General features: G+C 40.6%; 1 long non-coding RNA gene across 1 annotated transcript; it reads left to right on the forward strand.

Moving 5' to 3' along the window:
- The first annotated feature begins 14,455 nt into the window (after positions 1-14,455).
- On the forward strand, positions 14,456-18,821 carry LOC145394932 (uncharacterized). The gene is made up of 2 exons (XR_013896518.1): positions 14,456-14,548; positions 18,104-18,821. It is a non-coding gene; the product is annotated as an uncharacterized LOC145394932 (long non-coding RNA).
- The last annotated feature ends 7,300 nt before the right edge of the window (positions 18,822-26,121 follow it).

The following is a 26,121-nucleotide window of genomic DNA, read 5'->3' on the forward strand; positions in this document are numbered from 1 at the left end:
GTGGAGGCGATTTGTTTGTGGCAACCCAGTATGGGATTAAGGCGTCTGGCAATAGATAGATAGAGTTTTGTAGGAACTTTCAATGCTCCCTTTCCTGGCTTTAACTGGTTCCCATGGCAACACTGCAACAAATTTTCCATCACTCGGTTGTTTCTGAAACTCTTCACTTGGTACTATTAATTTTCCTGCCTGCCTGCTTATAAACTCTATCCAGTTACTGTCATTATCTCTCTCACCATCTGCCCTCAAGAACTCATATTGAGGGACCTTACAAAAAGTGTGGCTGAACTACTAGAGGAGGACAAAGATAACAAAGTGAGTCTAATTTACTATATAAGACGACGATAGCAAGGAGCTTCTCTCTCTCTCTCTCTCTCTCTCTCTCTCTCTCAGTATATATTTGTATGTATATAATATTATGTTGCTCCATGTGGATATATAATATAAAATTTCTATAATATATTTCTTGCAATAAATTTTCTATACAAGCCTACATATGTATGTACGTATTGCTCTATTTTTCTCTCCGTCTAATATACTGAATTTGCTGTATATTCTATATTCTTATATATATACAGATACATAATTACAGAGAGAAAGAGAGAGAGAGAGAGTATAAGTGAGGTGTTCCTTCTGATGCAGTTCCCCAGTGTCCTTTGACTCCCACGTGTCTAGGCCTGTTCAGTCTCTCTCTCTCTCTCTCTCTCTCTCTCTCTCTCTCTCTCTCTCTCTCATTGTTTATATATATATATTTTTTTTTTTTTTTTTTTATGCGAGGAAGAAGGAACCAAAGGCCATGAGCCCGCAGTAACAGTTCCCTCCAAGAGAAAAACAAAATACAATAGAGAGCCAAATTCAAGATCCGATCATTTTGAGATGCCTGGACACACTACGTTTGAAAGACTGGAGATCATAGGCAGGAGGAAATACAGACAGAGGGAGACAGTTCCAGAGCTGACCTGTTGCATAAATGAAAGACTGGGAGTAACGGTTAACTCTTGCATTAGAGAGTTGGACAGAAAAGGGATGAGAGTTTGCTGCCAGACGGGTGCTACGCGCCCGTCGTAGAGGTGGAGGAATGCAAGCAGACAGTTCAGAGGAGCAGTGACCATTAAAGTAGCGATAGAAAAGAGATAAAGATGCAACAGTGCGGCGAAGAGACAGAGGTTGAAGGGAGTCAGTAAGAGGAGGAGAGTTAATGAGACGAAAAGCCTTTGACTCCACCCTATTGAGAAGAGCTGTATGTGGGGAGCCTCCCCACACATGAGGTTTGTACTCCACACAGGGTCGGATAAAACCCCTGTATAGTCAACAATTGTGCAGAGGTAAAGAAAGAGGCGAGTCAGCTTAGCACACCCAATCTCTTGGAAGCAGATTTTACAAGAGATGTAATATGATCTTTCCAAGATAAGTCCCGAGTAAATGAAACCCCAAGCATGTTCAAGGATGATGCAGGATTAATCTGAATATTATTAAACATTAGTGGGTATACCTGTGGAAGATTTTGTCGGGTTGATAGGTGTAAGAACTGAGTCTTAGATGCATTAAAGACAACCATATTATTTTTACCCCAGTCAGAGATATGAGCCAAGTCAGACATTAGGTGTGCCATAGCCTCATCCATTGTTTCTTGAAGTAACTGTTGAGATGGTCTTTGCGGGAACCGAATGGAAAGATGAAGGGTGGAGTCATCAGCGTATGAGTGGATAGGGTTAGATGTACAGCTTAGAAGATCATTGATGAATAAAAGGAAGAGAGTTGGTGATAGGACAGAGCCCTGAGGAACACCACTGTTGATAGATCTAGGAGAAGAACGATGGCCGTCTACGACAGCGGCTATAGAACGACCAGAAAGGAAGCTAGCGATGAAGGCACAGATAGAAGGATAGAAACCGTAGGAGGGCAGTTTGGAAATTAAAGATTTATGCCAGACTCGATCGAAAGCCTTTGAGATGTCAAGTGCAATGGCAAAGCTTTCGCCAAAGTCCCGAAAGGAGGATGACCAGGAGTCTGAAAGGTAGGTGAGAAGATCGCCAGTGGAGCGTCCCTGACGGAACCCATACTGACGATCGGAAAGAAGGTTGTGATAGGAAAGATGCCTTAAAATTTTTTTATTAAGAATTGACTCGAAAACTTTTGAAATACAGGACGTTAAAGCAATTGGACGATAGTTGGAGGGTTGGGAGTGGTCACCCTTCTTTGGGACTGGCTGAATGAGAGCAAACTTCCAGCAAGAAGGAAAGGTACAAGTTGACAGACAAAGGCGAAATAGTTTGCCTAGGCAGGGTGTAAACACAGAAGCACAGTTTTTGAGAACAACAGGAGGGACTCCATCAGGCCCATATGCCTTGTTAGTACTGAGGCTAGTAATGGCAGAAAATACATCAACTGAAGAAATTTTCATGTCAGCCATGAGGAAGTCAGAGGAGGGAAGTGATGGAGGAACAGCACCGGAATCGTCTAAGGTGGAATTGGAGGAGAAAGTCTGTGCGAAGAGATCTGCTTTATCAGTAGAAGAAACAGCTACAGAACCATCAGAGTAGAAAAGAGGAGGGAAGGATGATGAGGTAAAGTTGTTAGAAAGATTTTTGGCAAGGTGCCAGAAGGAGCGAGAAGAATTCGAGTTGGAGAGTTGAGAGCATTTAGTATGGATGAAATTATTTTTAGTAGAGCGAAGAACAGACTTAGCACGATTCCGGGCAGAAACGTAAAGATTATGTGATTCAGGGGTGGGTTGGCTCCGGCACCTTTTGTGGAACTTCTCCTTGTTGCGGACAGCATTAGAACAAGCGTGATTAAACCAAGGCTTTCTTGCGTTAGTCAAAGGATATGAGAAAGGAATGTATGCTTCCATGCCCGAGAGAATAACCTCCGTAATGCGCAAGGCACACTCAGATGGCTCACGGCCATGGAAGCAATAATCATTCCAGGGAAAATCAAAGAAGTACTGCCTGAGGGCCTCCCAGTCCGCAGCTCCAAAATGCCAGAGACGACGTTTCCCTGGAGGGTCCGCAGGCCGTACTGGAGCGATAGGACAGGTTAAGGTAATAAGGTTGTGATCGGAGGAGCCCAACGGAGAGAAAAGATTAACAGAGTAAGCAGAAGGATTAGTTGTGAGGAAGAGGTCAAGTATGTTGGAGCTCTCTCCAAGGCGGTCAGGGATACGGGTAGGGTGCTGTACAAGCTGCTCTAGGTCATTAAGGATAGAAAAGATGTAGGCTTGTTCACCAGGTGGATCCGTGAAAGGAGAGGAGAGCCAAAGGTGGTGGTGAACATTGAAATCTCCAAGAATGGAGATTTCAGAGAAAGGAGAAATGGACAGAATGTGTTCCATCGTAGAAGTAAGATAGTCGAAGAATTTTTGATAGTCAGTAGAATTAGGGGATAAGTAAACAGCACAGATATATTTAGTCAGAGAATGACAGGAAAGCCGAAGCCAGAGAGTGGAGAATTCAGAAGAATCAAGTTCAGGAACACGAGAGCAAGATAAGTCGTTGCGTATGTATACACAACAGCCACCTTTGGCTTTGAAATGAGTATAGAGAAAGTAGGAGGATACAGAAAAGGGTTTGCTGTCAGTTGCCTCAGACAGCTGAGTCTCCGTTAGAAAAAGAAGGTGAGGTTTAGAGGAGGAGAGGTGGTGCTCAACAGAGCGAAAGTTAGATGAAAGGCCGCGAATGTTGCAGAAATGAAGAAGAAGAGAGTCAGACAGTGGTTCCAGGCACCTCGAGTCGTCACCGGGAGAGGGGCAGATGGCGGGGGCATTTATGGTCCCCCCCCCTGGGGACTCCGAGGCTGGGTGAATCAACGCCATTTTTGGTTAATTTTGAATAGGAAGTGTAGTGTGTACTGTGCATGTAGTTTGGTGAAGATAGATAGAGAAATTTGTACTGGAGAGCATGCTGGCCTACTCTCTGTGTAACTGAGACACTGAAAAAGTTCAGCAAAGGGGAATGGTCAGGAACTAGTCCTGAGGGCTGATGAAACGGGAGCTCCAGCACTCCCTGTCATCAGCTTTCCATCCACCTCGGGAGTACTGCCCTGCTCGACTGGTGCTACAGTCTACTCCTTACCAGAGTTGGGTCGAAGTACAGTACTTGTACTTGCTACTTGGACTTAAGTACAGTTTTTCATGTACTTGTACTTGGAGTTTAAAATTTTGGTTGTACTTGTACTTGTACTTTGATCCTAAGTACTTGAAAAATACCAAGTACTTTCAAGTACAATCAAGTACATTATATTTAACAAAAATATATATAATCTATTGGACTTTATAAAGACTTAATATTCTATCACAGAAGAAATGGTTTGATTAATAAAGTATACTTATATTCTAATACGTTACTTTCTATCTTATTAACCTTTAGAATGTGACGATCATTTATGTTCCCTCTTCGAAACAGGAGCACTTTTGTTTGGTATAAAGTACTTGTACTTATACTGAAGTACCATGACATGTACTTGGACTTGGACTTACGTAAACTGGAAAACGGATGTACTTGTACTTGAAAAATTTCCTGATACTTGGACTTGTACAGTAGCTTGTACTTGGACCCAACCCTGTTATATACATTAAATAGATAGATAGATAGAAAGGCTTGTGTGGAATAGTTATTGCAAGAAAAATGTAGGAGAGAGAGAGAGAGAGAGAGTATAAGTGAGGTGTTCCTTGTGATCCAATACCCGTGTTCTTTGACACTCCCACGTATATAGCCCTATTGTCTCTGTCTGTCTGTCTGTCTGTCTGTCTCATTATTTATATACAGTATAATATCAGTATACATTAGATAGATAGATAGATAGAAAGGCTTGTATGTAATACTTATTGCAAGAAATATGTAATGAATATTTATTAGCCCCTTTTATATATACGATTTTTTATATTGTATATCCACATATGTCTACATAACGTTGTATGCATGTCAATATATATTGAGAGAGAGAGAGAGAGAGAGAGAGAGAGAGAGAGAGAGAGAGAGAAGTGTTGTAACTGAGGTGCTCCTCCTAACCTCATGCAATACATATATATATATATATATATATATATATATATATATATATATATATATATATATATATATATATATATATATTTATGCGAGGAAGAAGGAACCAAAGGCCATAAGCCCGCAGTAACAGTTCCATCCAAGAGAAAAACAAAATACAATAGAGAGCCAAATTTAAGATCCGATCATTTTGAGATGCCTTTACAAACTGCGTTTGAAAGACTGGAGATCATAGGCAGCAGGAAATACAGACAGAGGGAGACAGTTCCAGAATTGACCTGTTGCATAAATGAAAGACTGGGAGTAACGGTTAACTCTTGCATTAGAGAGTTGGACAGAAAAGGGATGAGAGTTTGTTGCCAGACGGGTGCTACGCGCCCGTCGTAGAGGTGGAGGAATGCAAGCAGACAGTTCAGAGGAGCAATGACCATTAAAGTAGCGATAGAAAAGAGATAAGGATGCAACAGTGCGGCGAAGAGACAGAGGTTGAAGGGAGTCAGTACGAGGAGGAGAGATAATAAGACGAAAAGCCTTTGACTCCACGCTATTGAGAAGAGCTGTATGTGGGGAGCCTCCCCACACATGAGAGTTGTACTCCACACAGGGGCGGATAAAACCCCTGTATAGAGTCAACAATTGTGCAGGGGTAAAGAAAGAGCAGAGTCGGCTTAGCACACCCAATCTCTTGGAAGCAGATTTTACAAGAACTGTAATATGATCTTTCCAAGATAAGTCCCGAGTAAATGAAACCCCAAGCATGTTCAAGGATGATGCAGGATTAAGCTGAATATTATTAAACATTAGTGGGTATACCTGTGGAAGATTTTGTTGGGTTGATAGGTGTAAGAACTGAGTCTTAGATGCATTAAAAACAACCATATTATTTTTACCCCAGTCAGAGATACGAGCCAAGGCAGACATTAGGTGTGCCATAGCCTCATACCTTGTTTGTTGAAGTAACTGTTGAGATGGGCGTTGCGGGAACCGAATGGAAAGGTGAAGGGTGGAGTCATCAGCGTATGAGTGGATAGGGTTAGATGTACAGCTTAGAAGATCATTGATGAATAAAAGGAAGAGAGTTGGTGATAGGACAGAGCCCTGAGGAACACCACTGTTGATAGATGTAGGAGAAGAACGATGGCCGTCTACAACAGCGGCTATAGAACGACCAGAAAGGAAGCTAGCGATGAAGGCACAGATAGAAGGATAGAAACCGTAGGAGGGCGGTTTGAAAATTAAAGATTTATGCCAGACTCGATCGAAAGCCTTTGAGATGTCAAGTGCAATGGCAAAGCTTTCACCAAAGTCCCCGAAAGGAGGATGACCAGGAGTCTGAAAGGTAGGTGAGAAGATCGCCAGTGGACCGTCCCTGACGGAACCCGTACTGACGATCGGAAAGAAGGTTGTGATAGGAAAGATGCTTTAAAATTTTTCTATTGAGAATTGAGAATCAGTGTATATTAGGTAGAGGGATAGATAGATAAATAGAAAGATAAATAGTCATTTGTTATTGCAAGATAAACGTAGTGAAGTTGTCCACCCATTTGATATTTTCATGTATAACTGTTGAAAAGCATCTTTTAAAAATATCCCTTCTTGTTTTTTTTTCTTTCTTTTTTGTCTCATTCTTGCCTTTAGAATTTGGTGAAATCAGTGTTGGAAATGCATCATCCTCTAGTCTTCTTTGACTTGGAGGTATTGGTATATCCAGCAGTTCATATTTGAGCGACCTTTTAAATGCTATTTGCTCAAAATGACGACTGCATACTTGTGCTATGTCTGGGTTAAAGATGTCTTTTCTTTTACCCAAATATATCCACTTTTTACGAACTTTTCACTTCTTGGTAATCTAAAGAAGCTGACACCCTTAACCTTCTTTCAAGAGTCTTCATAACACCCGAATACTGCACAGTTAGTAGGCATTGAACAGTTGTGAACAGCACGGTGACCTGAGCGAGCCAGCACCACTGCTGGCCGCGTGACGTCATGCGCGAAGATAGACGCGTTTTCATCCGTCCGTGGTTTGACCTGTTGTGTGCTCGGGGCAGTTTGTCTTGGAGCAGTCGGGGGTCGGTCAGGACTACTTCCCCCCCTGAAGGGGGAGAGGCAATAAGGGCGTCCGCCATAGCAACCACTTACCTCTCACGGGGGAAGGGGGAAGAAAGAGAAAAACGAGCAAGAGACAAACTAGCCTACCCGGGGAAGACACATCTAGTATGAGAATACCCTCTCAAACCACTCTCGGGAAGCCGTACCTGTGTATAACACACCCCAGAACGATCAGTGTGGGTACACTCCAGTGGCAAGTAAGCAAAGGCAATCTCAGTAAGCAGATATAGACACCTACTATATCTCTAACAGGGCTTGGAGGAATGTGAGAACTAGCTGTTCTAACTTTATTACCACTAAGTCCAAAAAAGCTATTGCCAGTGGGGTAGCTCTACAAGCTAAAGGAGAGCTGAGCACATGTCCGCTCTCTCCGCAACCATGCATGAAAGTCTTCCCCTTTTACCCCAGGAAGCTACAGGTTTTTATTTCTCTGTGCGTGTATGGATAGGCTGTGGTAAAGGGGCGTGTGTAGGGCGGGCCTGAGTAAAGGATGCCAACTAAGGCCTATTTTGGCGGGATCGATGGGATCGGATTAGGATCAAGGCGGATTACTGATCCAGAAGAGTCACACCAAAACAGTCCAGCAGTTCCGGATCGGCTTGTCCTGTTGCCATGGCGACACCCCAGTGCCCCACCTGATTGTAAACAAAACGATAGCGGTTGAAAGTTCAGTTTGATGATTTGGTTGGCAGTAATTCTGCTCTCATTTTCTGCAATATGGCTTCATTACTGATAAAACCAGACACAGTTGAACCCCTCATGCTCACCTTAGTAACTGGCAGTAGCATTTTATCAGTATATTATTTAAAAAAAAAAAAAAAAAAAAAAGTAAATACGGGATTTGCAATGTAGGAACTGACGCTATATTTGTTTTGGTGTGACGTCACAATCCAGGATCACCCGGCTCAGTGCACCTCGAGGAGGTAGACTACCTCAGATCGATCCGGGATCATCTTTCACTCCAATCCAGGACCAGGACTGTGCCTCGCCAAAACAGGATCAGCTGTCGGGATTGACTTTATCTCGATCCGGGATCTATCCGCGGTAACTTCTCTCGCCAAAAATGCCTGTAGTCAATTTCCCTAAGCCCCACGTGCACACACCTCTCTTAATACGTTTTTTGAGAGTCGTGATGTTATGTGCCTTTCGAAATTTCGTCATTCCTCTTCACTAGCGATATATTCTATCCACACATCGATATCTTCACGATTCTCATGTATTTTTTTTTTTTTTTTATGTGTCCGACTCTGGGCATAGGCTGCACAGCCTGCTATCAAGGCCCAGCAGTCCTCCTACATACCATACACCTCTACATTTCACCACTTCGGCGCTAACACCCACCGTCCATATCGAATACATGCTAGGGCTGTCTCATACAGGACTGGTGTATTGGTATTAGCAGGGGTATTTTTACGACATGTCGACGGGTCTTCTGGTAGATCAGTAAAGCCTGATTTAATGAAATTCAAATCCTTAAACTGTTCCCTGCCCCAGCCGGGATTCGAACCTGGGTCCGTTAGGACTGCAGGCCACCTCTCTACCGACTGAGCCACCGCCTCCCCCATGCAAAGAACCATATGTTGAAAAGGAATTTTAAACAGATTTCGTTACACAATTGACTCCGGTTTATTCTCACCATTGCATTGAGCTCTGTACTAACACATTTTGAAAATGACTTTTTTCCTGAGGACTTGTTAAAGTTTCTAGTATATTAAACACTTCATAAAAATAACTAGAACAGGAATTTTTGTTTTTTTCTTGATACTTTTATAAGACTGAATAATTAATAACAATAATTCTCTATATAGTAGTACAGTATATGACAGTCCCATCTGTGTCCTGATTGGCTAGCTAATATGACGTCACTAGCTCCGCCCCCTTACCACACTTATGGCGGGTGCACCTTGGGCGGGTATAACCTAGCCTAGACTGCGACTGTGCCATTGACTCAGCGTTGCCAGACGTACGATAAGTATCGTACATTTACGATAATTTGGCACTAGTACGATGTACAGTCGTCAGCACAAATTCGCTGCAAGCCTGCTTGTGTGATGTGGTTGTTTTGTCTGGCAACAGTGTATAGGAACTAGTCGCCACACAGGCTTTTATACGCTTGAAAGACGTGTTTGTAAGAATTAGTGCTATAAATCGCCCGGAATGCAATGGTCTTTATATCTGATTAGCATAAAAATGAGCAAAAGACGACAGAAAAATGTTGTAGAGTGATAAAACTTCTGCTCTCTCCCTCGTACCCACCCCATGTCCCTCCCCACCCTACCTCTTAACTCCCACCCCTCCCCATGCTCCTTCATTTCCACTCCCCTCTCTCCGCACCCTGTCTACCTTAACCACGGCGCAGATCTACGTAATGAACTGCACTCTTCTCCATTTCTTGTCTATTCCTGTAACCTTTTAGCTCTTTACATTCGAGAGTATCTTGCCATGCCTCAGGCTTTTTCACCCACTCTTTACTCCAAACCTGATGCAGTAGTTCGAAACATGATGGGTTCTGATCCTGCTTCATGAATCAGTGAACAGTATGAGAAGGATGGGAACATTTTCCTTGGAACGAGATAGAGAGAGAGAGAGAGAGAGAGAGAGAGAGGAAGTAGGAGGAATGGGCACAAATGTTTGTTTGATTTCGCCTACTGAAATAATAGCCACCAACTGCCAGGCTCACTAAACACACACACACACACACAAACACACACACACACACACACACACACACACACACACACACAATGAGGGAAGATCAGAAGAGGACAAGAAGAAATTTTTTTACAAAGTAATAGGATTGCAGGTACGAAAGTGGTACACAAACAGGATGGAAGAAAAAGGAGGAAGTTAGTAGAACCATGTCATGACAAGTATATAAACAAGATGATAAAGTTGATGTACTCAAATGTGGATGGAATGGTATCTAAATTACTAGAGATGAATGATTATGTCAGAGAAAATGAACCACAAATAATATGCCTAACTGAGACAAAATTAACACCAAGGATATCCAATGACATACTAAACTTAGAGGAATACAATATATGGAGAAGAGACAGAAATTTAAAAAAAGGAGGAGGAATTATAATATTAACTAAGAAAAATCTAAAAGTCAAGGAAATAAACCTAGATATACCATCACAAGTAGAACTGATTGCAGTAGAGATCGACACATCTGAAGGTAAAGTAACTGTAGCCAATTTGTATATGCCACCCAAATCAAACACATGGGAAAGAGACGAATATGAGGACCTAGCAGAGAGTACAATTCAGAGTATAAGATCCTTGCTACATAAAATGGAAGAGAAATCGGAAAGAATTATACTAACTGAGGATTTCAATACAAATATAAATTGGAATACTCTAGATATAAATAGCCAAGAAAGCTGCTGGGACCAAAAGCTCCTGGATCTCGTACAAGAGTTTTTCTTAACGCAACATGTGAGGGAAACCACTAGAAAAAGAGGACTTGATGTACCTTCAGTGCTAGATCTAATATTTACTAGGCAAGAAAATGACATTGACAGTTTAATATATCACCCTCCACTCGGCAAAAGCGATCATGCAGTACTAAATTATAACTTCAGGATAGCATATGACATAGTAAACAGCACTGACAGTTACAAAAAGAGACTAAACTATAAAAAGGGAAATTATCAAGACCTAAAGAAGTATTTCTTAGAAGTTGATTGGGAAAATGAGCTTAGAGGACAAGATTTAAATGCTGTATATAAAAAATTTTGTGAATTTTATGAAATAGGAGTCCAGAATTACATCCCACAGCACAAAGAAGCAGATAAGAAAATACAGAAATGGTTCAATACAGAATGTAAAAAATCTAAAGAAAGAAGAGATTTGTTGTGGAATAGATACAGAAGACACAATAGTGAAAGGGCATATAATAATTACAAACAGGCAAGAAACGACTATACAAGAATAAGGAGGAAGCCCAAAAACAGTTTGAGGAGGATATAATAAATAAAAGTAGTGATCAACCAAAGCTGTTTTACAGCTATATCAGAAGCAAAACCAAAGTAAAAGATATAATACAATCCATTACGGACGAAGGAATCACTTATACACAAGAGAAAGATATTTATGAAGCACTAAATAAGAATTTCCAATTAGTTTTTACAGAAGAAAAAAATTTTGAGAGAGACTATGTGGAACACGCATGTCCACACATACTACCAGATATACAAATAGCAGAAAAAGTAATACAAGAGGAGTTAAGTAGATTAGACAGAGGAAAAGCAAGTGGTCCTGATGAAATTTCATGTTGGGTGTTACGAGAATGTGCAAATGAGTTAAGTAAACCATTATTTTTAATTTTCAAGAAATCTTTGAGTCAAGGGAAACTACCTGATATTTGGAAAAAAGCAAATATAGTCCCCTTATTCAAGAAAGGAAATAGACAAAATCCTCTCAACTACCGACCAGTATCACTGACTAGTGTTGTAAGCAAGGTATTAGAAAAACTTATAAGAAAAGCTTGGGTAAATCATCTAGAAAAACACAGTATGATAACAGAAAGACAGTTTGGTTTCAGAAAAGGAAAATCATGTGTTACTAATCTGTTGAGCTACTATGACAGAGTAACAAACACAATACAGGAAAGGGAAGGATGGGTGGACAGTATCTATTTAGATTTCAAGAAAGCTTTTGACACAGTACCACACCAAAGACTTTTATGGAAGCTGTACCATCAAGGAGGGATTCGAGGCAAACTGTTTTGTTGGATGCAAGACTTTCTCATAAAAAGAGAAATGAGGACAGTACTAAGAGGAAACTACTCATCATGGAAAGAAGTGACTAGTGGAGTACCACAGGGTTCGGTGCTGGCACCAATCATGTTTTTAGTGTACATAAATGATATAAACGGTAACACTGGAAATGAGAGCTATCTGAATATGTTTGCAGATGATGCAAAAATACAAAGGAGAATTACTAGCACAGACTCTTGTAGGGAGCTACAAGAAGAATTAAATAAACTTCATGAATGGAGTAGTACATGGCAAATGGAATTCAATGTGGACAAGTGTCATGTAATCAAGTTTGGTAAAAGTGGAAAAAGACCTGATTGGGATTATAAGTTAGGAAATAAAACCCTATACACATCAGAAAGAGAGAAAGACCTAGGTGTGATTATCAATAACAGACTATCTCCGGCTGACCACATCAGCGAGAAGGTACGGAACATGTATACACTGCTTGCAAATATGAGAATAGCATTCACATACATAAATGAAGACATGCTAAAAAGGATAATAACATCATTCATTAGACCAACCCTGGAATATGCATCAGTAGTCTGGAGTCCTCATCTCAAAAAGCATATAGACAAGATTGAAAAAGTTCAAAGGGCTGCTACAAGATGGATACCAAGCTTAAGGGACCTAAGCTATGAAGAAAGACTAAATAAACTGAATCTACCAACACTACAGGAGAGAAGGAAAAGAGGTGACATGAAATTGCTATATAAGTGCATATCAGGAAAGGAGAAAATAGACATAAATGATTACTTAACATATGGAGAAGCATCAGCAAGAGGACACTGCAAAAAAACTGCATAAGAAGAGAGGTGATAAAGACGTAAGGAAATTCAGTTTCCCAAACAGAGCAATTGATGAATGGAATGCACTACCGAATGAAATAGTGTGTGCCAAAACAATTCACAAATTTAAGGATATGTACGATAAATATGGTCTAAGACACGGGACAATACGAGCTTGACTCATTCCTGTAAAGATACAATTAGGTAAGAACAATTAGGTAAGAACACAGTAAGGAATACATCACAAGAACGAGTCCTCAAACGTTTCTGTATCTAGCGGCTGTTGGTAGTGACAAGGGGTGGAGAAGAGAATGACAACTGGAATGAAAAGAGTGGGAATCAGACGGGGAAGGTGAGAATGGGATTAGAACGGAAGGGGTACTGGTAATTAGCTTTGGATACATTTTATTAAAGCTTTTCGAGCAATTGAGAACAGGACAGTATTGCTTTAACAAACAGTCAAGAGAGAATTGTGATGCACAAGTCGGGTTAGTGCCGTGGATAAATGAATGAAGGTAGAGAGAGTGAGGAGAGGAGAAAGTGGAGAGGCATGAACGTGAGTGGGGTGTAGGAGGGGGAAGGAGGGGTGGGGGGACATCAGGAGGAGAAAGGGGGAGAGAGGGGAAGGGAGTTTAGACACGGTTATGAGGAATGTCAGAGTACAGTATTACGCTCGTACGTCGTTTCATAACATTCCGTCAGCTTTTGCATTTTTTTTAAACTGATTAAGTACGGTATACATAATATTATACTCTAGCCAGCCTCTAGTACTATTTTTAAAAAACACGTCGTTAAAGTGTTTAAAAGGCTACGTGGCAACTAGTCCCCTTACACTGTTGCCAGACAAAAGGACTCACATCACACGAGTAGACTTGCAGCGAATTTATGCTGACGACTGTACGTATCATGCATACGATAATGCGATAATTTATGTATTTGTGCAATATTTCATTCAGATAATGCGATATTGTTTCCATAATTAATACTTTGGAGGACTTTCATTAAATAACTTATATACCTGTCTAACATTTCATAAACATATGACATAAGATCCTGGTCAGGGTAGGAAACGTGCCGCGTACTACAAACTCAAGTGTCGAGTTCCTGTCCTTGTGTATCGTTCTCTGTGTGAGTGTCATAGGTCTACCCCTGTTCAGTTCCCGTTGGCCTGCGGCTGACTCCATGAGTCATGTCTGTAAGGGCTGTTTTATCATGGCTGATTCAAGTGGGGGCTTATAACATTAGCTTTCAGTGACTTTTGGTCTTCATTACCTCACTGTGCACTCACCTTCACTCGTCATTTTCTGAAGTTTGTTTCCCTTTCGGAGATAAGGACTGTCTTGTTCTCTAGTCCACGTTATTTTTTTCTTTGTGTGGATATGCTTTCGAGTGTTTCGGCAGTCCCAATATATGCTATAATTTATTTATGTCATATATGTGAAAGAAAGGTAATTTGCATAAAATCAGTGCTTAAAACCAGTGCGCAACTATAGTTACTCAAGATGGGTTAGCCTCTGCCTTAAGTTGCAGGCTCAGTGTAGGTCATTAGCCTATACGATTTAGATATTAAGTAAAGTTACCCTTAAGTAACCAATATGCATTATTTATGTGCGTATACGTAGTAGAAATGCGGCCAGATGGGATAAATTGTGGGGGAAAGGCTTTCGTTCAATGTGTGCGATAATTTTGATTAAAAAACGATAATTTTAACATGCCTTGTACGATACTATGGGCTTGGGAATCTGGTAACGCTGTTACGCTGGCCACTGTGGGAGCTCACTCAGCTCAGAGTGGACTCCGACACCGAGAAGGATGAACGTCATGGCTCCTTTTGGTCTGATCTACATTTTACTGGCTGTTCTTCCTGCTTTGAGTTCAGGTACGGCAATTTATGAAGATTTTTGAGAGTCGTGATGTTAAGTGACTTTTGAAATTTAGTGCAAACTGTTTAAATATTAGACTATAAATAACGGTCATTAGTGCAGAGATGTTTTATGCAAAAATATAATAATAATAATAATAATATATCGCTTATGAAGAGCTGTTACGAAGCCCACTATGCCACTAAGTATAATAATATACGACACGTTATTTATAATATTGCCTATTTTCATGCATTTACACAGACACACAATTTATTTCCTTTTCTTTTCTTGTCAGTGTCATTTTTCTTATATTTGATTGTTTCGCGGTATTTTTTCACTTTATTATTTCTGTTTTTATTAGTATTACTATTTTTATTTTTATTATTATTATTATTATTATTATTATTATTATAATGACAGGAGATCGAGCTGGGTGGATGAATTTTGTGAGGCGATATGCATGATCAGGGATTTTTGGCACCCCTTTTTAACATGGCAGCGTCTAGATTGACTCTGTCGGACACGATATGTGAATGTTTTTGGCGTATCCGATAGAGCCAGGATTCAGGGAGCTTGAATAGTGAGTGAATGGAAGCGTGACCCATTGGGTTGGGCAATTTTGGGCTGTCTGGACATTGCTACTCCTCACCCTGCCCTTGGGTGGGAAAGGAGGTTCCGGATGATGATGATGATGATTAGTATCATGATCATCATCATCATTACTATTATTATTATTATTATTATTACCACAATCAGTATCACTGTTATTATTCCCAGCATTATTCCAAATGGTTGGGCTATAGGAATCACCCCTGTCCGTCCGTCTTTCCGTCCGGGCCTGTATCTCGTAAACTACCTGGTGGATTGGCATCCTATCAGACACAAAGATAGAGTATGTGTGGCAGTTGATGCCCGTTTAGGTAAAATTGCCATATTGTACTGCTCGAGCTATGACCATATAAGGAAAAATCTGTCTTGTTACCTCCGCCAAGGAGGTTATGTTTTACCCCGCGTTCTTTGGTTGGTTGGTTTGTCTGTTAGCAGGATTACTCAAAACTTATGAGCGGATTTTGATTAAATTTTGTGGAAGGGTGGGCCATGGGCAAGGAAGAATGATTAAATTTGCATTGGATCTGGACACGGAGTATCCCGCACAATATGTCCAAAAGTTCGCAATGAATTTCAATGAAACTTAATGGAAAGATGGACCATGGACCAAAAACGATTAGATATGGGAACGGATCCAGATTCTATATTCACTAACACGGATTCAGATCCTTTTTTAATGACAATGGTATTGGCGGAGGTATGTGCTCTGTGAGCGTTTTGTAGTGTTATACTTTGGAAACTCCTTGCTGGATTCTCTTCATATCTTACAGAGAGATAGAATATAAGTCCTGGCTTATACCGTTATACATGAAACTGCCACATTTTAAGTATCATCTAATATACTATCCAACTAGCCGTGTGTGTGTGTGTGTGTGTGTGTGTGCGCGTGCATGCGCATTTTGGGCAGCCGAAACTACACATTCAAATCGCACCAAAATTGGCACATAAATAGCAAAAAAATCATTGATGTGAAAAAACTTGGTCCCATCACGATTGAAAAACTTTTACTTTATTTAATTAGTGATCACATTTTGACCAAAAAACGCTGCTCCCGGATTTCCGGCATAGGATCTCCGTGGAATTTTTTGCCCAGAGGTAGAACTATAATAAACTGTAGCAGTAGCCGTGTGTCTGTGTGTGTCCTTCGGACTTGAGTTCGAAAAATTTGGGTTCCATTCCCGAAGCTGCAAATAACATGATCAGTTGGTCAGCTGCAAAAAATCCAAGTGACAACGTTAGACTAGAACAGCATATAAATGCGAGAGCCCTCCACAGGAGCAAGTGCGAGGGGCCCGAAGGGCCCACGAGCACTTGTGTACTATACTATAGCACTAGCCGTGTGTGTGTGTGTGTGTGTGTGTGTGTGTATATATATTTTGGACAGCCGAAACTACACATTGAAATAACACCAAAATTGGCTCACCAATCTCAAAAAATTCGCTGATGTGGAAAACCTTGGTCCCATCACGATTGAAAAACTTTGACTATATTTAATAAGCGATCACATTTTGACCAAAAAACGCTGCTCAAGGCGCCCTGCATAGGATCTTCATAGAATTTTTTGCCAGTAGGTACAACTAAAATAAACCACCAGCACGAGGCCCTCCGCAGGAGCAAGTGCGAGGGGCCCATCGGCCGAAGGGCCCACGACCACTTGTTTTACGAGCTATAAGCATACAAGGAAACTAATCTATTAATAGCTGTATCTTGGAAACTACTTCCTGGATCATCTTCACTTATCAAACAGGACGCGGTGTCAAGGCACAGCAAACTCGTCCCCGATGGTCATTTTAGTGCTGACGTATAAACACAACAGGATATCTAGTCTATGATATCACATATCAAATTTGGAGTAAATCGGGTGAAAATTGACGGTTTTATGCCCATTTGAAATTTTAGGACCGACCCACCTGACATTGACCCTCCTACCGCTAACTGAGGGTTGACCCCCCCTGATGTAATGAGGCATGTTATAGGATCCAGATTTGAGTGATGCACCTTCAGGTTTTGGCTTCATGACGATATGACGAATTTGAAAGGAGTTATGATGAAATTTTTTTTTTTTTTTTTTTTTTTTACATTTTTGGGGGTCTACTGCCTGGTCCTTGGCCCAGTTTGGCCTATAATTTAATCAGGTGATCAGAAGGTCATAGTCCATCATCTCTGTAATTTTAGTCAAAATCGCACCAGCAGTTCTCGCGTAAAGTTGTTAACAGACAGACAGACAAACCGAATGAAAATAGCCTACCAGTCTCTGAGCCTCTCCTGGGTGGGGACGCGTAAAGATAGTGTAAGAGTCCTAGTTTATGCCCCAATATATGAAACTGGCGTAACTGTTAGTGCATATCTATATATTCTGTACTGCATGGTGTACGTCTTTGGTAAGGGCTTGTTATTACTGCTGTTATCATTATTAATATTACTACTACTGCTATTATCATTATTATTATCACTCACTATTACTGCTCTGATTATTACTATTATCATTATTAATATAATTTTCACTCATTGCTACTATTATCACTACTACTGTACTGTTATCATTATCACTACTATTATTATCATCACTGCTACTATTACTATCACTACTACTGTTTTTTTTTTTTTTTTTTTTTTTACGTGTCCGACTCTAGGCAAAAGCTCAGGGCCTATTTCTTGGGGGCAGTGGCTTATCCCAAGGCCCAGTAGTCCTCCTACACCTCCACATGTCACCACTTCGGCGCCAACACCCACCGTCCATATTGAATACATGCTAGGGCTGTCTCATACAGGACTGGTGTACTGGTATTAGCGGGGGTATTTTTACGACATGTCGGCGGGTCATCTGGTAGATCAGGAAAGTCTGCTTTTTAGGAAATTCAAATCCTTAAACTGTTCCCTGCCCCAGCCGGGATTCGATCCTGGGTCCATTAGGATTATCATCATTACTACTATTATTACCCCTTCCTAACCCACACCAGGTAAAAGCTTGCCCGGGTGTAACGCCCGGCCCTGTTGCTACATGGTTCCAGATGTCGGGTGTTACTGTCCGACACGCTGCCTCATCAGGAAGATGTCCGGGGAGCCCACCACGACATCGAGAACGACCCGTAAGACTCGAGGTTACCCCAGCATCGGCAGTGTGAGTGGTGATGGAGGTCGTCGTTAGGCCCCCAGTGGTCGTCGCGCAGTATGGCAGTCGTTGGCAAGAACTCTGCTCCATTATCCACAACAACAAGAACGACAAGACCACCAACAACAACAAAACGAGAAAGACAATTATACAGAAACAGAACAAGAACAACAATACCTCCACTACAACTACAAAAACAACAAAGCAAAAAAACAAGAAACAAACAATAACAAGAAACCATCAGCGACAAACAATGACAACAATAATTCATCCACCTTAACATGGGTTTCGTCCTTATGCAGCTTATTTCACGTAGCTCGGTGGTAGATAAAGACAATGCTACGGATCTACATCCCTGCCATAGCACTTGTTCGTGACTAGCATTTTGAAGGGGTTATTGAAGTCTATATCTCCCCCCATTCCAAAATTCTCTCCTGTGCTTAATAAAATCGCTTGGATGTGATATGGATTACATAAAAAAGACAAAAAAAAACTCTCTCTCTCTCTCTCTCTCTCTCTCTCTCTCTCTCTCTCTCTCACCAAACATATTATTGGAAAGTGAAGTACCATGTCAGATTATCAGAGCTCGGGAAAATATGTGATGTACAGTCGCCAAACGTTCCACCTGGGCCACCTAGCAGCGAGAGGTGGGTAACGGGTGCTGGCAACAGTGTATATGTTTGTTCGTGTGTACATGCCCGACGAAAGTTCGGATCATCAACTCTCTTCGTCCGTAGTGAACCTCCGTCAGAGTACAGAGTTCATCCCATAGATGGCTGGGTACGGAGTTGGCTGGGGAGAAAAATGTCTCAGGTGTAAAGCGACTCTCCCATCGGCTCAGCCAGTTGCATGAAACTGGTCGCATGGAAAACTGTTGTGTGCCACAGGTCGCGCTGACCAAGGCCAAATAAATATGACTACATTAATTCTATATATAATATTATGATATAAATATATACTATTATATATAATACAATAATATCTATCATACTATACTTATCTGGCCTTGGTCCGTGCAACCTGTGGCACGCAACAATTCCATGCAACCTGTTTCCTGCAATTGGTTGAGCCGGTGGGAGAGCTGCTTAAGGGGGCAGCTTGGCATAGTGTAGGCCAGGGCAGGCACAGGACGGGGGGGGGGGAGTTACGTTTTCCATACCGCCAGTGATAATAATTGCCGAACTAGTTTTTGAGATCCATTAGCATTCTACTAAATATTTGTATTCTTAACAATACTAAACATTTTATTTTCTATGTTGTTTTTACATTGTTGCCATAACATGTTAATGCACTATACTGTATACTGGAATCGCTCCAAACCATTCTCTGTCTCTCTCTGTCTCTGTCTCTGTCTGTCTGTCTGTCTGTCTGTCTCTCTGTCTGTCTGTCTCTCTCTCTCTCTCTCTCTCTCTCTCTCTCTCTCTCTCCTTATATCAGTACTTCCATTTCATAGGATTATCACTTGATACCATTATCAGTATATGTTGAAGAGGAATGCATTTACCTAACATCTACGTCCAGTTACAAGTAAGATTACCTGCCATATTGACATCATGAATGACACTGACCAATAAACATTAGGATGATGTTCAGACACTGTTAACGGTTGCTTATTTCCTCGTTGGTAGTACTTCAGGTAGATGTTTTTGTGTGTTCTGTGGTGCACCACGAAGAGGTAGGAGGTTAAAGTATTGTCACCTCAACAGGCAAAGAGTTTATGCATACCGTTGTCGAATATGGCTATTATATCAGCTATGTTAATGACTTACTGTATCATATTTCATACGACTATGGTCATAACAGCACATCTTTATAGTCCATTCATCTAACGAATGACTGAATTACACATTACAAGGAAAACTGATTGTGAGCGGTGCCGCTTATGTGTGAGGTCACACATTTACGCCCTCATCAATTATTCACCGAACATTATTTTACATTATAGCAGGATGAAGACACCACCTCTCCATCACAGTATACAAAAGCTTCCAGTCATTTTAAGCACAACTGCTATTGATTCATGAATTGTTGGGACATTTATATCACCATTGCCTGTGATATTACTTATGTGATTGGTAAATGCACCACGACGAACATGAAATTATCATTACAGGCTGAAACACTGATTTTTTTTTTTTTAATCGCACGAACCTAGGCAACTATAGCACCCGTCGACTCGTGACTATCTGACTCGAGGCGGTATTCTACCTCAACGAACGAGTTTCAACCTCCGACATCTACAGTTCCTATCTCGCCCACTTAGTGTAAATTAATATCCGCCCAGTGAGTTGACCTAACTTATGTGATCATGTCTCGGATCAAGAATGGTATTTCAATAGGTTTAATCAAGACCGACCCAGGACTGGGGAAATGTAAAACGAACAGTTAGACACCGGTATCTACTATTCTACCGTAAGGGCCGATCACACGACGGTTCTTCCCCCCAGTATTCAGTACAATTTTTAGCCATAGGTTTATCATGTAATAATGAAAATGAATACGTTTATAAATATGCAATATGTATAAAGATCCGGTCTTTTAGATTATTCTACTTATTGTTTTCAATATTCGCATTATCCAATACTTTCAAGAAATTCCTTTGAAATTCTGTTGGCTAAAAACTGTCGACAGAATATTGGGATGAACTCTACCGGAGGTTCACTACGGACGAAGAGACCTGACGATCCGAACTTCCGTCGAGCATGTACACACGAACAAACATATACACTGTTGCCAGCATCAGTTAACCACCTCTCACGGCTAGGTGGCCCAGGTGGAACGTTTGGCGACTGTACATAAAATATATTTTTTCACCTAAAACTTTTTTTGCAAAAAAAGAAATAAATAAATTGTTTTCTGCATGTGGTAGGTGGTGGCGACCATCATCCACTTACTTGATGTAGTGCTGCCTACTTCTTCCTTAGCCTTTACCATTCTTTTTCTGTGCCTGTCCTCCTCTTTTCCTATTTTTCCCATTTTTCTTGTCACTTCTTATTGCTTTTCTTTCCCTTACAGGTGGCTTTACATCGAGTGACAAACCAAATGGTTTCATGTAAGCCAAGAAACCATTTACAACGCTGGGTGGTAACCATATAACCAGACACTATGTGCTCCCTACGCGTCAGCAAGTGGGTTGGTGGAGGGTTAGTGCCCCTCCCCGTAAAACAAATACCTCAGAGTCAAATGACCACTCCTTACTGGATTATGGCGTCTGGCAATAGATAGATAGATAGATAGTTTTCTGCAAGTGATGTGCCTAAAATGGCCCTAATAACATTTTTCTATGATATCTGGTGTTGACTGACAGAAGGCAGCGTCTTATAGAAGAAAATCAATAAATCATGGTTACAAATTACTTTTACAATCGTTCAGCAGTCTGAGTAATATATAATTTATAGTACAATGTTTTGTATACAGGTCTGTAGCCAGAATTTAATTTCAGGGGGAATCGTTAGCTAATTCAAAACGTTAATAATACGTTCCTTTCCAGTTTTACATGTTTTTAGCTACATGTACTTAATTTCAGTTGATGGCTTGCTGATAGTGATCAGGCGATCATTCAGTACTATATAAGGCTGCTGTTTTGAAATGTCACTAGATTTCAGGGGGAATCAACCCCTGTCCCCCCCTGGGTGCTGGATTGGTTGTGTATCATTTGATTTTGTTTTCCTGAATTTTTCACGTAAATAAAGCACTGATTAAAACCACACATTTGAGTTTTTCCATCACACGTTCTGGTGAAAATAAATAAAAAAGAAACTAAAATGGCTTGAATAATATTTTTATTCGATCTTTGCTCGTTATACTGAGTGGTGTGGTGTGATTGTTACTGACTGGTGTGGTATTGTCCTGTGGTGGTGTGGTTTGGCTATTATTGACTAGTGTGGTATTATCTTGTATGGTGGTGTGGTGTGGTGTCTGTTATTGACTGGTGTGGTATTGTCCTGTGTGGTGGTGTGGTGTGGCTATTATTAACTGATATCGTATATTATCCTGTGTGGTGGTGTGGCTATTACTGACTGGTGTGGTATTATCCTGTGTGGTGGTGTGGTGTGGTGTGGCTATTACTGACGTGTGGTATTATCCTGGTGGTGGTGTGGCGTGGTATGGCTATTACTGACTGGTCAGGTATTATCCTGTGTGTTGGTGTGGTGTGGTATAGGTATTACTGACTGGTATGATAGACAGAGAAATCCAGACAGCAACAGCCCCCTTGCTCCTTTCAGGCTGTCTGTTAGTGAGTTTAGAGAGGCTGGAGATCATAGGAAGAGGGAGAGACAGACTGAGGGCGATAGTTCCTTACTTGAATACAGTAAAGGTGATGATAACGATGAGGATAATGAGGAGAAGGAAGAGAATGATGATGGTGGTGATCATAATAAGAGGAGCAGGAGGGAGATGAGGAGGAGAAAAAGAAAAAGAACGGTATTTGTGGATATTCCGTAACACCTCTTCCTTAGCAATTTAATATACACATTACACCCCAGTTTTCTTGTATGTCTTATTAACGCAAATTATGAAGGTATTTGAAAGATATAGGTAACATACGAGAGAATAATAACATGGAGTAGGTAAAATAATTCGCCAAAGAGTAACTGTAACGTGGCCACCTGTGCCGTTCTTGAATGAGAGAGAGAGAGAGAGTTTTTGCTGATCATACTGAATGAGCATTTTCCTATTTCTTTTTTTGCTTTTACTTCTCTCGTATTTCACCACCCATCCCTTTTATCCCCACTCCCCCCACCCCTCGCTCCCTCCTTCCCCCTCTCAGTAGTAGTGGTAGTGGTGTATAGATGTTGATGCTGTCTGTGTGGCCTAGCACACCCATCGACCACAAACAAACAACACCTTCTGTGGCAGACAGCGCCTGGCCAGTATGGGAACAGGATCCTTCCCCACGGCGAGGTGCAGGTAAAATGGAGGAGGCATACCCCCATGAGGATAAGCTGTGTATAGGAGATATGTATGAGCTGTAGTGTCAGCCCAGACTTTGACTACTTGGTAAATGTGGTTGAGTTCCCAGCCTGGGTGTGTTGTGCAAGGCCAGCTACCGCCTCATTGCCATGGTAGTACTACCCGGTGCGATGGTAACCATGCAGCTACTACCTTTTTGGTGGGCTAACGGGTGCTACACCTTGCCCAAGGGTGATCCAGGACTATGCAGGACAGGGGCGTCCATCTTCCCTGAGCCGGACACATCACACGGCCGCATACCCATGATGTGTTAGGTAATGATGAGCAATTAACCAAACTATACTCGTTTTACTCTAACTTGGCCCAGATTTTTGGCTCTTCTGTATTTTTTTTTTTTTTTCACACTCTACTGTACATTCCTTCCATAGCACTCCTTCGTGACTGGCATCTAATATACTATACCAGTAGGCGTGTGTGTGTTCTTACCTTACCTAATCTTACCTAATTGTATCTTTACAGGAATGAGTCAAGGTCGTACTGTCCTGTGTCTTAAACCATATTTATCGTACATATCCTTATATTTGTGAATTGTTTTGGCACACACTATTTCATTCGGTAGTGCATTCCATTGATCAATTGCTCTGTTTGGGAAACTGAATGTCCTTACGTCTTTATCACCTCTCTTCTTATGCAGTTTTTGCAGTGTCCTCTTGCTGATGCTTCTCCATATGTTAAGTAATCATTTATGTCTATTTTCTCCTTCCCATGCATTTATATAGCATTATCATGTCACCTCTTTTCCTTCTCTCCTGTAGTGTTGGTAGATTCAGTTTATTTAGTCTTTCTTCGTAGCTTAGGACCCTTAAGCTTGGTATCCATCTTGTTGCGGCCCTTTGAACTTTTTCAATCTTGTCTATGTGTTTTTTGAGATGACTCCAGACTACTGATGCATACTCCAGGGTTGGTCTAATGAATGATGTTATTATCCTTCTTAGCATGTCTTCATTTATGTATGTGAATGCTATTCTCATATTTGCAAGCAGTGTATACATGTTCCGTACCTTCTTGCTGATGTGGTCAGCCGGAGATAGTCTGTTATTGATAATCACACCTACGTTCTTCTCTCTTTCTAATGTGTGTAGGGTTTTATTTCCTAAAGTATAATCCCAATCAGGTCTTTTTCCACTTTTACCAAATTTGATTACATGACACTTGTCCACATTGAATTCCATTTGCCATGTATTACTCCATTCATGAAGTTTATTTAATTCTTCTTGTAGCTCTTTACAAGAGTCTGTGTTAGTAATTTTCCTTCGTATTTTTTGCATCATCTGCAAACATATTCAGATAGCTTTCATTTCCAGTGTTACTGTTTATATCATTTATATACACTAAAAACATAATTGGTGCCAGCACTGAACCCTGTGGTACTCCACTAGTCACTTCTTTCCATGATGAGTAGTTTCCCCTTAGTACTGTTCTCATTTCTCTTTTTATGAGAAAATCTTGCATCCAACAAAACAGTTTGCCTCGAATTCCTCCTTGAGGGTACAGTTTCCATAAAAGTCTTTGGTGTGGTACTGTGTCAAATGTTTTCTTGAAATCTAAATAGATACCGTCCATCCATCCTTCTCTTTCCTGTATTGTGTCTGTTACTCTGTCATAGTAGCTCAACAGATTAGTAACACATGATTTTCCTTTTCTGAAACCAAACTGTTTTTCTGTTATCATACTGTGTTCTTCTAGATGATTTACCCAAGCTTTTCTTATAAGCTTTTCTAATACCTTGCTTACAACACTGGTCAGTGATACTGGTCGGTAGTTGAGTGGATTTTGTCTATTCCCTGTCTTGAATAAGGGGACAATATTTGCTTTCTTCCAAATATCAGGTAGTTTCCCAATCAACTTCTAAGAAATACTTCTTTAGGTCTTGATAATTTCCCTTTTTATAGTTTAGGCTCTTTTTGTAACATTCATTGCTGTTAACTATGTCATATGCTATCCTGAAGTTGTAATTTAGTACTGCATGATCGCTTTTGCCGAGTGGAGGGTGATATATTAAACTGTCAATATCATTTTCTTGCCTAGTAAATATTAGATCTACCACTGAAGGTACATCGAGTCCTCTTTTTCTGGTGGTTTCCCTCACATGTTGCGTTAGGAAAAACTCTTGCACGAGATCCAGGAGCTTTTTGGTCTCAACAGCTTTCTTGGCTAATTATATCTAGAGTATTCCAATTTATATTTGTATTAAAATCTCCAGTTAGTATAATTCTTCCCAATTTCTCTTCCATTTTATGTAGTAATGATCTTAAACTCTGACTTGTACTCTCTGCCAGGTCCTCATATTCGTCTCTTTCCCATGTGTTTGATCTGGGTGGCATATACAAATTGGCTACAATTACTTTCACTTCAGATGTGTTGATCTCTACTGCAGTCAGTTCTACTTGTGATGGTATATCTAGTTTTATTTCATCGATTATTAGATTTTTCTTAGTTAATATTATAATTCCTCCTCCTTTTTTTAAGTTTCTGTCTATTCTCCATATATTGTATTCCTCTAAGTTTAGTATGTCATTGGATATCCTTGGTGTTAATTTTGTTTCAGTTAGGCATATTATATGTGGATCATTTTCTCTGACATAATCATTCATCTCTAGTAATTTAGATACCATTCCATCCACATTTGAGTACATCAACTTTATCATCTTGTTTATATACTTGTCATGACATGGTTCTACTAACTTCCTCCTTTTTATTCCCTCCTGTTTGTGTATCACTTTCGTACCTGCAATCCTATTACTTTGTAAAAAAAAAAAAAAAAATGTGTTCTCTTCTGATCTTTCCTCATTTTTTGTTTTTGCTTCCTCCCTCTTCTCTTTCAGTAATTCCAGTTCCTCTTGTGTTAGGAATCTTTTTATCCATACATTTTTGAACCCCTCTTTTTCCATA

This window comes from Coenobita brevimanus, chromosome 29, assembly GCF_032717465.1.
Source record: "Coenobita brevimanus isolate Jiangsu-jjx chromosome 29, ASM3271746v2, whole genome shotgun sequence".
In the NCBI taxonomy this organism is placed as follows: Eukaryota; Metazoa; Arthropoda; class Malacostraca; order Decapoda; family Coenobitidae; genus Coenobita; species Coenobita brevimanus.